The sequence below is a fragment of the Podarcis filfolensis genome (genome assembly GCF_964270895.1).
Source record: "Podarcis filfolensis genome assembly, chromosome: 8".
NCBI classification, from domain to species: domain Eukaryota; kingdom Metazoa; phylum Chordata; class Lepidosauria; order Squamata; family Lacertidae; genus Podarcis; species Podarcis filfolensis.
Window position 1 is genome coordinate 53,461,375 of NC_139611.1, and position 15,707 is coordinate 53,477,081.

The following is a 15,707-nucleotide window of genomic DNA, read 5'->3' on the forward strand; positions in this document are numbered from 1 at the left end:
CTGCAGTTTTGAATAATCCACACATTTTTGCAAGCAATTTCTCCCAATATAATGCATTTTTGTAAGTTATGTTCACTTATATATTCTTTCTTATGCACACTTTCCACTAAAATATGCCTTTTTGTAAAAAAATAATTTGGTTGGAGAACTGCATCACAAAATTCGGAAGTGCAAATTTCATAAGTTGTTTGTGTTTGAGTTTTCATATTGTTTCGGAAAATGGAAATCTATTAGTTTTGGGAGGGTGGGAGTCAAAAATTCCCATTTTGCCTCAGGTGGTGAAACAGGATGCCCCCCTAACCCAGTGTGGATTTGATAGATTTGACTTTAAATGTGAACTTCCACTTTTTGAAGGAAGCCTTCTTATATCTCATAGCTTCTTACTGCTCACCAAGCAAGCTGGCATCCACTAGGCCCAAGTGGTCCCTTTGAGCTTACCTACCTACCTACCTACCTACACCTAAGTATTTTAAAGTGACTTGACCCTCTTAATCCAGAAAAGGGGGCTGTCCCTAGTTAATACAGTTCTGAGAATGCTGTTCCTTTCCTCTTAATGGTGTTAGAAGGTCTTTGTGGAAGGGGCTAGAAAGACAAAGGGAGAAGGAACACCTCCAACTGTCTTCATGTTCACTCCAGAATAACACAACTCATCTTGAAGGATATAGCTCTTTGTCTAGGCAGCACACTTCTGCTAAAACACACACAACAATTAAATGGTATCAAATGTATTAACTGTTGTTCTGAAAGTGAGACCTAAGTATTTCAAAGTTATATTTTCAAGGGCATGATTTCTTGAATCAGATGGGTGAGGTATAAATAAATAAATACATTAATAATAATAATAATAATAATAATAATAATAATAATCAGTTTCTGCCCTTGGTAGCCAAAATTGTAGTCATCCAATGGATGCTACATCCTGAGAAAGCAGAGAACAAATGGGTCAGTAGTGATGAGAGAAATGCAGAAATATGGAACAAGAGTGTTGCATTCTTCAGCTAAAGTGCCATACATTTTAGTCCCTTACTCCTTATGGAGCAAGTGACAAATAAATCAGAAAAAAATAATACATGTCATTGGGGAGCAATTCAAAATAATTTGATACATCTAAGCCTTGATGTTATTTAATCTCTTAAATGATTTAAGTAGTAAAATAAATATTTAACAAATGATTTCCCACAAGGGTGATTCAGATGACACTGGAGCCAGGGTGCCTACAGCTGCCAGTGTTTTGCAGGAGGGATTCAATGGCAAACTGGAATTTAGGTTTGCACAATTAAAATGTATTAAAGCACATGTATCCCTTAGTGCAACAAATCTTCATGTTCGGGGGAAAACACATAGTTTTTGTGGTTAGAAAGTGATAGCGATGAGTACTGGAAAGTGTGGGATTAATAAATGATTAACATGAATATGCATAAACACTGCACAAGCAAATAGGGATGAATGCATATTGCCATATAACTGCCCTGCAAATGAATGCTTTGCAAAAATGTGTGATTTAGGCAAAATTGCATACAAAAATGTGCATATTAGTAGAAATTTGCACTAAAATGCTGATGAATTTTCAAGAGCACTTTTTTTAAAAAAAGATGTGGAAATGTGGAGAACTGAACTTAATATTGGAAAAATGAGAAACAGAAATTGACAGATTCTCCCATATTAGAGAAAATCTGTAATTTTATTTCTTTTTCTTTTTTGCAAATAATTTTTATTGAGATTTTTCATCAAATTTTAACATATTCAGAAAATTCAGATTACATTCTACATTTTCAATTTAACCCCCCCCCCCCGACTTTCTCCGACTTCCCTTTCTGGTTTAGAGTATATAATTTCTGTTCTGCATATAATTTTGTGTACCTTCTATGCTAAAATAAGTTTATTTCCTAATGTATTCTTAACCTCTTAGTCCCTATTTGTGTTTACTGTTTGCATTTGCTCATTGTGAGTGTATTACTCAAATCCTGCAAGTGAGCTGATTTCAATGCATTGCTTCTGTACATATATCTTAAATGGTTCCCAATCCTTTTTAAAGTCATTATTGTCTTTATCTTTAAGTCTGTCAGTTAACTTCGCCATTTCTGCGTATTCCATTAACTTTTCTTGCCATTGTTCTTTCGTTGGTATTTCGTCGCTATTCCATCTTTGAGCTAGTAGCATTCTGGCTGTTGTTGTCATGTCTTTTGGTAAATCTTGACCTACAATACCCAGTAAGAAAGCTTCAGGAGTTTTGACAAAGGTTATCTTAGAAAATCTGTATTTATTTATTTTTTAAATTGCATAGCAAGCTGCAAAAATTCCTAAAAGCAGCAATTTCACTTTGACAATTTGCTTTTTAATTCCTCCTGCCTTTTAAAGTACTTTTCAATATTCTGTAACTATTACATTTTGTTTCTGGTTGGTGGACTGTAAGTGAAATGAGATTTGGATTTGGATTTGGACTTGCCCCTGCCTCAAAGAAATTCAAGATTTTAGTCCTGCTAGTGTTCCTTTAGAGTTCAGCTCATCAGCTGGTTTTCGCTTTTGTTTCTGGGCCCTGCAGGCAATTTTGGCAATGATTTTTTAAGACACAATAGAGCACATCCTTCCAGGTGAAGGTTCATTGGGCTGAAGTTGCTTTGTGAAACACATTGCCTCTGTTGTAGTCAGACTTCGCATCTGTCTTTCACATGCAAGCAACACTCTGGAATACTCTCTTGCTGCATCAACTCCGGCGGAACCGCATCATGTGATACGAACAGAAAAGTGTTCCAGAACAAATTTAATGAGGGATTTCTCTCTTTCTTTGTGTGCGTTTGTGGCTCCAGTACGCCTAGCCTTCTCCACATTTCATAACATTAAAAATGACTGCAGCACATCTGTGAAATGTTGCAACGGTGTTGGTATTTAAGGCACTTGTAAATACTCGTGCAAATCAGTCCCCCCCCCATGATCATTTAACTGCAGGGCGATGGGTGTGTTCCTATGCCTAGAGGAAGCAAGGTGGATTTGCATCCAAGAGGGTGTAGTAAGAGAGCGTGTGCCAAAATAGAGTCTTTAGGAGCAGTTGCTCACAGTAGAGGAGTCAATGCAACAGGAAAGGACAGGCTTGCACACTGAACCAGTTTTGTACATAAGTACTGCTAACCGAGATTTGCATTTTTTTCCATTCAAAAGAGAATGTTACAAAAATATCACCTGGAATCATCTCCGTTGTCTGCAGAATCTGCTAATTAACATACCATACCCTGCGTTCTTCCAATTGTTATTTCTTTTATGAGCTGAGCGTTTTGCAATCTGGGCACTACCTCTCTGAAGTTACTGGGGTTGCAATCCTAGGCACACTTGTCTGGGAGTTACCCTAGGAATTACTTCTTGAGTAGACACGCCTCGATCACACTGTCAAAGTGCTTTCAGTCATAATTAACTTCCATTTCTAGTCTGCCTTTTTAAAAAAGGTTGGGAATAAGTAAAAAATGAAATAATAATAATAATAATAAATAAAAATTAAGTTCAAGCAATACCCTAAATCCCATAAACAACGTAGCTTAAAACTGATCTTACACTGCTGCAAATGCATCCCAAAAGAGAAGTGTTTCCATCTTTGGTTTGGACCCATTAAGTTTCTTCCTGGTATTTGCTCCCAGGCTTTGGAACTCCCTCCCTAGAGAAGTTAGAGTGGCTCCCTCCTTGCTGTCCTTCTGCTGGCCTTCTTATTCCTACAAGCTTTGGGAACTGACTGCTTTTAATTAAAGGGCTGGTGCCATGCTGTTTATATTGTAATTACCTGCATGTTTTTCAATAGATCTCATATAGATAGATAGATAGATAGATATAGTTTTAATTCTATAAATTCTTAAATGTTTTTTTGATGGTTGTTTCCCACCCCACCCCCATGTTTTTAGCCGTTCCTATTTTATCTGCAAGCTGCCTTGAGTCCCTGTCAGAGAAAAAGGTGGGGTATAAATAAATGTATAATAATAATCATGCGTGCCCCACAACCATCATCCCTGATCTAAGGCGGATTGCCTGGGAGGAGCTCATCCCTTAAGTGAACAGAACCTCAAGCTGCTTACACTTTTAAAAGCCAAAAACCAGCACCTCAAACTGAGACTGCAAACAGGTGGGCAAGGAGTGCCAGTCCTGCAACATGGGCTCATGGGAGCCATGAGCTCCTGACCACTGGCCTCAGATAATAATTGGGCTGCTGCGTGCTGCCCTCTTTGAAAGTTTGTATCCAATTAAGTCATACTCAGAGCAGACCCACTGAAATCGAAGGAGCTGGCTGTGAGCATGGCTTTGATTCATCCTGAAGTTTCCACACCGTCATCAAGGATAGCCTCACATGAAGAGCTCCCTGGGCCTACTGCAGTGAGCAGGCAGATTCAGTGAGGCAAGGCAACCCATGGAAGGTGCCTTGCCCCACAACCCTCCCCCAAGCCTGGAGCCAAGATTGCTTCTTATTCTGATTGATAAAAGTCCCAGGCCTTATCTGAATTGTCCTAAAAAGTCACACTAATCTGACAATGTGGAAGACATTCATGGAACTTCTGAATCACAAACTAGAGGCTCATCCATACTTCTGCTTGTCCTCTGCCTAGAAAACATGGGTCCCACTTGTCCCATCCTTTCTAGGCACAGGTCTGAGTGGTTTTCCATTTGACCCACCACTTTCCCTGGCAAACCCCCCCCTCTTTATTGCTGAATTGGAGCAAACGTCACTGCGCAGAAAACCCTACTGATCTTTGCTCCAATTCAGCAGATTTTTCCTGGAGAAAAGCATCAGGAGAAGCGGAAGTGTGGACGAGCCCTGAATGTGCAAATAAGGTCTTCAGTACGCAGTTGAATCTGCTACTAGCCACAATGGTTATGCTCTGCTTCGTTCCATAAGGTAAAGGTACCCCTGCCCGTACGGGCCAGTCGTGTCCGACTCTAGGGTTGGTTGTGCGCCCATCTCACTTAAGAGGCCGGGGGCCAGCGCTGTCCGGAGACACTTCTGGGTCACATGGCCAGCGGGACGAAGCTGCTCTGGCGCACCAGCACCAGCGCAGCACACGGGAATGCCATTTACCTTCCCACTATAAAGCGGTACCTATTTATCTACTTGCACTTAGGGGTGCTTTCGAACTGCTAGGTGGGCAGGAGATGGGACCGAAAGACGGGAGCTCACCCCGCCGCGGGGATTTGAACCGCCGACCATGCGATAGGCAAGTCCTAGGCACTGAGGTTTTACCCACAGCGCCACCCGCATCCCTGCTTCGTTCCATAGTCAGAGGCAATAAATGGTTCTTTTTTAAAAAAATAATAATTAAACTTTCAATAAAGATTCTACTGAAAAAGACAGTATCTGCTTGTTTATTTCTGAGCAAAAATAAGGAATGCTTCACGAATTTGCGTGTTATCCTTGCGCATGGGCCATGCTAATCATCTCTGTATCGTTCCAATTTTAGTATATGTACTACCGAAGCGAGCACACAATAAATGCTTCTGAATCCCAGTTGCTGGACACCACAGTGCCCAGGTCCTGCTTGGCTACTGTGGAAACAGGATGTGGAAACATTGGCCTGACCCAACAGGCTCTTCTTACATTCCCCCACCTGCCGTCCTATTGTCTTTTTCGTCTGTGGATCTGCAGACTGGAGGCCCCTTGAACTTGTGTGAGCTTTCATCTGTCTTCCCTGTACCTTTGCATCTTTTATGGGTCCAGACAAGCAATCCCACTGGCCTGCCCTCCTTCCACCTGGGCGTATGGGAAGATGAAGTGATAATGCTCTCTGTAACTTTCTGCCATCTACCTTTCCCCTCATGGCCTCCATATGTCAGGAATACTTACCTTCTCTCCGTCTCCCTCCCTCCCTCTCTCGCTCACCCCTCCTGCCAATACTACATTCTGTATGCGGCAAGGCAGGGCTGAACTTCAACCGCTACATGACAACCAAGATCCAGGGAGGTATCTCTGCATCTTGGCTGCACGCTTCTTGCTTTTGGGCTCTTGCTGGAAGTGGTAAATCTGCCATGAGAATGGGCCACGCAGCTTGGAAAGAAACAAGCCAGTCTGTTTTATCATTATTGCCTTGTCTCTCTGGGTCACAGAGAAGCAATAGCCTCAGTTCAAGATTGTGTTCAAAGGATAGATGTCAAGACTGACTTTCTTTCTGGTAAAGGAAGGATGGATAAAATATTAACTGCAGCCTCCTGTTTGCCCTCGCCTTTTGTTTTTCCTGAAAGAAGAATCTTGCAGCATATTTCCACAGTTCTCTAATTTATTATTTTTTAAACCATAGATTTTTCTCCCTTTCTTCTCAGAGGTGGAAAGTGAAAGTAATGCACATTCATTTAACCATATGAAAAGAGCCCAGCCGTTCTGGATTAATCAAAATATTTTGCAACCATGGAGCAGTTAGAGGTAATTTGGCTTCCTAAAAGGAGAAACGCACATTTTGACCATTGTTAAGGCTAAGTTTCAGGTTAAGTTTTTTTACCTTGCCAGTCAGAATATGACACTTATTCCATTCATCTTACACATTCTCAGAGCCAAACTCTTGGCTTCAGCAGAGATGCAGGGCACCATACTAATGCCCATGAAATTTTGATCAAGTCTTTATCATTTCTATCAGTCACAGAGCAAGTCTACTTTCACTAAAAATGTTCTGCTCCCCAGCTTGCCGATTTTGAGAGGTTTCCTTTTCCTTTCCTTTCCTTTCCTTGGAGTATGCAGTCAGCAGGGAAGTTTTTTGGTGGAGACCCCACTGAAATGAAAGGGAATTTGTGAGAAAATTGTGTCATAGTGGCCGAGATGGTGGCCACTCAGGATCAAGTCCTGTCTCTCAAGGTTCCACTGAGGTTTTAAAGAAAGGGTGGGATATATTCTCCACATCTGATCCCATCAAACACTCAGCACAGCAGCAGGGCATGAAATAATGGAACGTTAACAGTTTACAGTCATTTGCTTTCAATATATATATTTGCTCTTATTACTTGCTATGGTAACAGAAAAAAACAGTGACATGCATTTAATGAAAAATGGATACACATGCATGTATGTATTTTCACAAACCATTGCTTTAGCTTGCTTTTCTTGACAGTTTTAAAACTAGGTTTGTTTTTTTCTGGATCGTTAAAATTATATTAGTTCATTTCAATTCATTTATTTCATATATAAACTGCTTCCCATAAAATGTCACAAAGCAATTTAACAATTAAAAAAAGCCACTGACCATAAAAACATACATAGGAACAGTACATACAGTGGTACCTCGGGTTACAAACAACTCGGATTACAAACACTTCTGGTTACAGACTCCACTAACCTGGAAGTAGTACCTCAGGTTAAGAACTTTGCCCCAGGATGAGAACAGAAATCACTCACTGGCGGCACAGCGGCAGCGGGAGGCCCCATTAGCTAAAGTGATACCTCAGGTTAAGAACGGTTTGAGGTTAAGAACGGACCTCTGGAACGAATTAAGTTCGTAACCAGAGGCACCACTGTATATGGACTTGGATTCACAATCCTCCATTTAAAAGGCATGTTGGAAACAGAAGATCTTCAATAGGCAGAAATATAATTGAAACAGGGCATGTATGATATGTAAGAAGAGGACATTCCAGTGGGCAGTCGGTGCCTCCATGCTTGTGATGATGCCTGTGATAGCTCTGCTCTACCTCTATGGTCAGAGGCAACAATGCTTCCGAATAGCAGCTGCTGGAAACAACAGAGTTTGGTTTGTGGGTTTCCCCAAAGAGGCAACTAGTTGTCCACTGTGGGAGTAGGATGCTAGACAAGATGGCCTGATGAGGTTCTTCTTATGTTCTTATGTCCAGGTTCCTGTATTGTACAGAATGGACCTTCTGATGAGATGGTATCTGCAGGAAGCCCTCTCTGGCAGCACACAGTGATCAGTTGGGTATATAAGGGGCGTGTGATGATCGATTAGGTAATCTGGTTCCAAGCTGTGTGGGACTTTGCATGCCAATACCAGCATCTTGGTATCTAACTGCCAGCTCGTTTGATTCTTTCAGTAGAAGTGCAACATGATAGAAACATTCTGCCCCAGTGAGCAGTTGAGCTGCCACATTTTGTACTAGCTGCACCTTCCAGGCCAGCCTCAGGCCAGCCCTGCATAGAGCAATTGCTTACAATATAGAAGACTGCAAGGAATTCATTCCAGGGGCAAATACATTGTTCAAAAGAAGTTGGATGGCGTTTCCCTTTTCTTTTTTTAATGCTATCATGCTCCAGTTCTGGGCTTCCCAGAAGAGGCATCAGGTTGGCCACTGTGAGAGCTGGGTGCTGGACTAGATGGGACATTGGCCTGATCCAAAAGGGCTCTTCGTATGTTCTTAAACCTTTGAGAATTGAAAGAAGACTACACAGAATCTCAAGCACCTGAAAGACTAAAAAAAGGCTATTTGTTTTCATGGACAACAACCTGCTCCATCCAATCTATAAATTAACTCACTATACTTTTAGACTGTCCTTCATCCTATTGGGTCCCAGATTGGTGTGCATGTAATACAATGCAAAATATCAATGTAACACCACATTAAAAACCGGATGAAAATATGCAACTATGCATTAAAATAGTTTTGCTCTTTTTCAGGCTGCCTGGCTAGACAGGACCCTGTTCTGTGTGCAGATCCTTGAGCCAATAATTATCCTGATTCATGAAGATCAAAGAATGGAGCAACCTGCTTACTGCTGGATTTGGAGGCAAAATGAAAAAGAGGGAGCCATTTCCTCACCACCAATAGAGTTGAAAGCGAGTTGCTTATGCTTATGTGTCCACTTCTTGCTCTTGGCCGCTGTGGGAAATAGGTTCTGCAGGTTCTTGTATCATCCCCAGAACCCTGTGAAACCTGTTCAATGAGGTGTGATAAAGGAGAGAAATGGGTGTAATAAAAGGAACTTTATAATGGATTTCATATACATTTATGCATATAGAACTAAAGGGAACTAATGATATAGGTGGGGTTTTGTTTTTTGTTTTCAAATATGACAACTGTATTGAATGGATAGATGGAGGAGGAATTCGATTCAGGTCTCATTTGAAGCCATATCTAATAAATTTCCACTTTCCAAAGCAAGATGAGAACTGAAACGCAAACTTCCTTCGAAACTTGCACTTATCTAAATTTTGTGATGCAGTTCTCCAGCCATACAATGCCTACAAAAAGGCATGTAGTAAGGAAAGTGTACATAAAAACGACTACATTGGCACAAATAATGCACAGAAATGCATTGCATTAGGGGAAATTGCTTGCAAAAATGTGTACATTATTCAAAACTGCACACAAAAATGTGTTTATTAGTAGAAATTTGCACTAAGGTGCTGATGAATTTTTATGAGGATCATTTTCTAAAAAATAAATTCAAGATTGCTGCAAAATGTGGAGAACTGAATTCAAGATTGGGAAACTAAGAGAACACAAACTGCATATCTTTCCATCCCTAATTATATGTTGAATGCTTGTTCATGTATGTTTTGTTATAAAAAATAAAGTATAATAAATGAGTGTTCAGACCACACGAAATCTCCTCGAACCACTTCCAATGCTGCCAGTTGGACTGATTTTAATGTAACTGGGTGTTACCCTGACCCTGAGACAGTCTGAGAGGGTGACGGGGTAGTGGTTAGAACGTTGGGACAAGATCCTGGGAGATCAGGGATCAAATCCCCATGTAGCCATGAAGCAAACCGGGGGGCTTTGGGCCAGTCACCATATCTCAGCCTAACCTACCTTGCTGCGTTGTTGGAGAGGTGTTTCCCACCTTGGTCTCTGTGGTGGAAAAGTGGGATATAAATGCAATAATAAAATAATACCAGGGTAAAAAGCAAAATGCCTTTCTGTAAAGGGCCAACCCGACGCACAGAAGCATTGTTTAGCTTCAGAGGATAATGTTGGAGCAGTGCTGGGCGATTCCTCCCATGCCTGATTCATATTCTCTCTCTCTCTCCCCCCCTCTTTTCTGTCCATCTACCAGCTGTGGATTGTTGCGTGGCCTCCAGCTAGATTGCTTTAATCTGGCACCGCATTAGGCCTTTGTCTCCAAAGCCCCGAGGGTGAAGTCAGGCTTTCTTCTGGACTCATAAACCCATCCAGCCAAGCTATTACGACAACCGCAATCAAAACCTCTTCATTTATGTACAGCACCTTCTCTCCCTCCCCATTTTCCCTGCCCCCACTAGCCTATAAAATCAGGATGTGGATTGTGCTTTAATCCTTTCCGGGGGGGGGGGGGGACGACTCTGCTGCACTAACCCAGCAGCAGCAGTTTTCAGTGTTTCATGCAAACCGTGATTTTTCTCCGCTGTGACAAGCTCGACAGTGAGGCAGTGCTGCTTAGTGGTTATAGCGTTAGGCCAGGGACTCAGGAGAGGCCCACCTGACACATGCTGTGTACTTTTGGGTGCCAGGCAAAGATCTTAGGTTACAGATTCCATCCCTGACATCTCCATGCCTGAAACCCTGGAGAGGCGCTGGCCAGTCAGTGTCAAGAGGGACATCAGAAGCTGACTGGTGGTGGATCTCTGGGCTTACAGATGGGGGGCTGTCCCAGCTCTCCTTGGAGATGCCTGAGGCTGAACCTGGGACCATCTGCACGCACAGCACATGCTTCACAAACTGACCTCTGGCCCTTCCTCAAAGTCTCCAGGCATCACTCAGATGGACCTGTGGTCTGATCTGGGAGCTTCATCTGCTCACTTCTGGCTTTCCCCTCACATGAGACATTTTTAATGTTTCATTTTATCCAGCTACTGTATTGGCCCAAATACCATCTGCTCCCGAACATAAGCCACACCTTTAAAATTGGAGGGGGGGAGAACCTAAATATAAGCCACTCCCTTCCTCGCTGCTCCTGGCTTCATACTGGATGGGGACGGGGAGCTGTGCTGGGTTGCCAGAGGCCTTTCCCCTTCCTCACTCTGTCCCTTCCCAGCCTTGGGGGAGAGGACAGGGGACTACATGCAGAGCGGGCACCACTTTGCTGCACTCCTGGCTGCATACCGTAAGGTCGTGAATATAAGCCACACTTTAACTTTTCACAGTCGGAATTTGGGGGAAAAGTGTGGGTTATATTCGGGCCAGTGCAGTATTTCATTCTTGTGTGGTTTTATTCTGGTACAGTGGTACCTCGGGATGCAGACAGGACCCGTTCCAGAGCCCCGTTCATATCCTGAACAGAACAGTGCGTCTGCGCATGCGCGGGTCGTGTTTCGCCGCTTCCGTGCATGCGCGTGACGTCATTTTGACCATCTGTGCATGTGCGAGTGACGAAACCCGGAAGTAACGTGCTCCGTTACTTCTGGGTCGCCGCTGAGCGCAACCCGAAAATACTTATCCTGAAGCATATTTATCCCAAGGTATGACTGTATGTATGTATGTATGTATTTCCTGCCTTTCAACCTAAGGTTCTAGGGCATGTTACATTAGAATGCAACTTTCAAAACAGTTGAAAAAGTTACAATTGCAAATAATGCATTTTTTTAAAAAATCACTGAAAAAAATTATCTCCAAGAGCTGCATATAAATTAAAATATCTATTTATCGCTAGCCAATTTGACACTTAGCCGGAATGAAGTCTATTTTCATAGCTGATATGATTTCTGATAAGCATCCTCTCCTTGACTCTTCTTTTTCTTCCAGAGAGCCAAAGGAGGTCCCGCAACAGGGGACTTCCACTGGGGACTTCTGCAGGCGCAGCTTGGTGCTCATATGCCGAATGAAATCCTAAGCGCATGAAATGTGTGCTTCCACGTCCCAGCTGAATTACCTTGAGTCGTGACCAATTGTTCTCCAAAGCTACTCAGCCTTTTGCACATTTGGAGCAGCTGGTTAGTCAAATGAATAGGATTTTTAAAAATAGTATTATTCCCTGGTGCTGTGTCTTCTGAAAGCAGCAACACAATTGGGATCTATGGAGAACAAGGCAACAGAAGGAAGGAGGGGTTTCAGAAGCTCTCTAATGCTCAAACTGAGGAGGAGGAATGGAAACGGGTGCCCCTCTTCATAATGTTCCTGCACATTGGACCTGCACAGTCAATGTGTGCACCCCTTCCAGTTTGAGCTCTTGTGTTATTGGAATCTTCCAAGCTGCAGCATTGAGATCTGCTTTTAAAAGCAGAAATGCAGGGCACACTTGATTAACTGAAAGTGTGCCTGGATGGCTCATTCAGATTAATTTGTGGGAATGTTCCCCATAGCCCATAATCTAGGGTGGACCCTTCATTAAAATCCAGGGCTAGCAGCTCAGAGAATGCTGGTGCAAACAACCACTGGGAGGGATGGCTAAGTTGGTGAGAGATACAACTATGCAGGAAGCCAAAACCTGTCATTAATCACAGATTTCAGTTTCCCAAGAATCTCCTCCTCCTCCTCCTTCTTCTCCTGGTCCTGCAAATATACCGGTAAGCTTGAAAGCATGTGGTTTTTATCGGGTGAAATCACAGGAGGCACAAGGATTTCCAGCTACAGAAATCAGCATTTGTTGTGTGCAGAATTTCTATTATTCATTAACTAACTGTTGATAGTGGAGCCCCTCTGAAGGCCAATAGAGCTCCACTCACCTTTCCTTCCAAACTGCAGCCATCGCTTCTCCACTGGACACAATGCAACTGGTTTTTCACCTCCTCAGGTGAGAAGAAGAGGGATGAGGCTGTGTTGCCCAAAAACTGGATGGGGCTTGCTGGGATGCGGCCAATGAGGGTTGTACAGCCATACCCTCCAACCACCTCTATTTTCGGGGGAGATTCCCAGAATTACAGAAGCCACCCGGACTTCTGATTTGATCCTGCAATGTCCTGGGGATACGCTTGCAGTGGTGCTGTGCTCTCGCACGCGTCAGCTGACTTGTATGACAGTGTGGCATCAAAAGATGTGCATACTGCTTTTCATCAGGGGAATGTTGGAGGGCATGTATGAAGCCAGCCCAGCCCACAAGGCTCCATCTTGTGCAGAGCTTTGGCTGGTAACCTACTGAGGGCAGCACCAACCCAGCCCTTTGCTGGCTGGCTAAGAATGACTATGGGGACTATGACTGAAAGATAAATGATGGGGGGTGGGGAGAACATTTCAGGGGGCTGCGGCACAGGGCTGGTAGTTCTGCAGTACCTCAAATAACTCCTTACTCCCTGCAGACACTCTCATGTGCTGAAATCCGCAGGGGTAGTTCCTCTGCCCTCGTAGGCAGGGTGGGTGGTCTCCTGGGAAAGGGCCTTCTCTGTGGTGGCTCCTAAGCTGTGGAACTCCCTCCCCGCAGAGCTGCGACCAACACCTTCATGGTACAGCTCTGGAGGATGCTGAAGCTGCACTTCTTTACCCTGGCTTTTGACACTTGAGGTGTATGTTTTTAGGATGCACCTTATTTTGATGGCTGTAAATTGCTTTAAATTGCTTTTAACATAGTGTTTTAATACTGTAACATGCTCTGGGACCTTAGGGTGGAGAGCAGGTAATGAATAAATTAAAAATAACATTATTAACTACTAAAGGGCATAGAAAGAGCCCTGCTGGATAAGATTGATGGTTCACAGGGCCTTTTTGATTGCGGTTCCCAGGTTGTGGGATGCCCTCAATAGCAAGATGCACTGGCCCCCATCATTATTAATTTTCAGGAGGGCTGTGGAGAAAGTAGGGGGTTTTTTTGTGTTACAGCTTGAAACAAACAGATGACAAGCAACAAAAAAAGGGAAAAATAGAAGAAACGTCTATTTGCCCAAATGACACTTCCTATGACCAGGAAATACAAAATTCTCCTTTAAATATATTGATTGTTTGTACATAGCGTTTACAAACTCCTTCTGTTTATTAGTTTTAAGTTGTCTTAATGTTTGTTTCCTTTACATTACTGGAAATGCCTCCATTTGGACTAAACTTAAAACGCCTTGTCTGTACATGTTTGGCAAAGAAATAAAACAGTTTACTGAAAGAACACACTGGAGTGACAAATAATTCATCGGAAGTGACTCGCTTCACATTGTCGTGTAGTCATAAGCAATGATCAAAAACATTTCGTGTTAAAATATTAACAGAATACCCACAAAGATGTATTAATAACTCGGAGCTCTGAACGTTCTGCCATTGCTCTTGCCAAACATGCCGTAAAGCTGTCAACAAACATGGATGCTGTTTACGCAGCCAATTAACTCCCGCCGTTTCTGGCTTAAAGCAGATTTTCCCAAGATGCCCAGCAAAATGTTTCCTTTTCCTTAAGATGAGGGGAATGGGGAAGAGTGATGCTCTTGCCCAAGACAGCTACGCAGGGGTAACATGGTCAGGCTGGGTGGGTGGGTAGGTGGTTGGTGGCACACCCCGGCAGCTGGACCATTGAGAAGAGCCCCACTGCCAACCTGGTTCTACTCCTTTTCTTCACCACTGCAACCTACTTGCTTGTTCACCTGCCTCTCGCTCTGGCTCAGATAAGGCTTGGCGCTGGGAGGGAGGAGTGGAGGCCGCACCCTGCCCTGTTCACTAGCTCTCTGCCCAGCCAGGCAGTAGCAATGAGCAAGAGGAGGGGCAGCAACAGAGAATGATCATGGCAGTGAGGAGGCAGACCTTGTTGAGGGAAGGGCGTCCGTGGAGGGTGTCTTCCCCCAAGACCCCCCCCAAAGACAGGAGCTGGCTATGCTTCTGTGCATATGGAGAAAGCAGTGTCCAATATCCGTCACACCAGTGCAAGGGACCGTTCCTCTCGAATAATACAGCACATCGCTGGTACTCCTAAGTGCCAAAGTGCCACCCAAGCAGATTCTCAGCGCTTGTACACCCAGAAAAACAGATCTTCACACATGCCACCCAAAGAGCTCATACGAGGTGCTCATTCTGTTGCAACAGCTTGAAGAACAGGACCTAGGGAAGTGGGGGTGGGTGGGGGGTGGAATACCTGTTTTTCGGACCTCGTGCTCAGCAAAAAAAGGCATCCAATCTGCATGGTTCAAGTCGGATTCAATTACTCTTTGTTTGCCTTCAAACTCAGATGCCTCTGCTCTCTGAGCACCAGTTGGGCTAGAGATGCAGCCTGGCGGTTCTCTTTGTTTTGTAGGGCACAGTCTGCTGCGGTGTAACAATGGAGAGGAAGAAAAGGACGGGGGCAGCTGCCACTGATATTGCTGTTCTAAAATGCACATTATTTTTTTTAAAAAAATCACATGCAACTGAAACAAACTTTAATTCGGCAACCTGAAATTTCTAAGTGAAAAAAGACGTCCCAATGTTAAGTTTTCTTTTCCAGGGAGGGCCTCCGTCTCCCAGCGCAGTGATTGTTTCCACATGGCGTCCCCCCCTTTTAAACTGCTGTTTTGCAAGTAAGTGCCATGATGTCATGGCTCAAACTTTTCCATCGGCTGGAACCATTTATGGTGCCACCTTCCCCAAACTGAACAAGTAACTGAAGCTGATTCATGGAAATACTTTTTTTTTTGAAAAAAACACCCCCAAAAAACCCTGCGGACATCAAAATGAAATAAAGTAGGGCTGCAAATATTTTGAAAGGGCCTTCTGAGAAAAGTATGAAGGCTTGGGGCCACTTCACACATGGCATTTTACCTAAATGGTGAGAAAGGCATGACGAGGTTGGATGCGCATCTCATGTTGGGAGCTGTAATTGGGAGCAGATTCTCAGCGCTTGTACACCCAGAAAAACAGATCTTCACACATGGTCATACGTATCTTCCCTGTTGCATCTATAAGCAAATACAGAGCTAAGATTCTGCAAGATTCTGATGGATCCC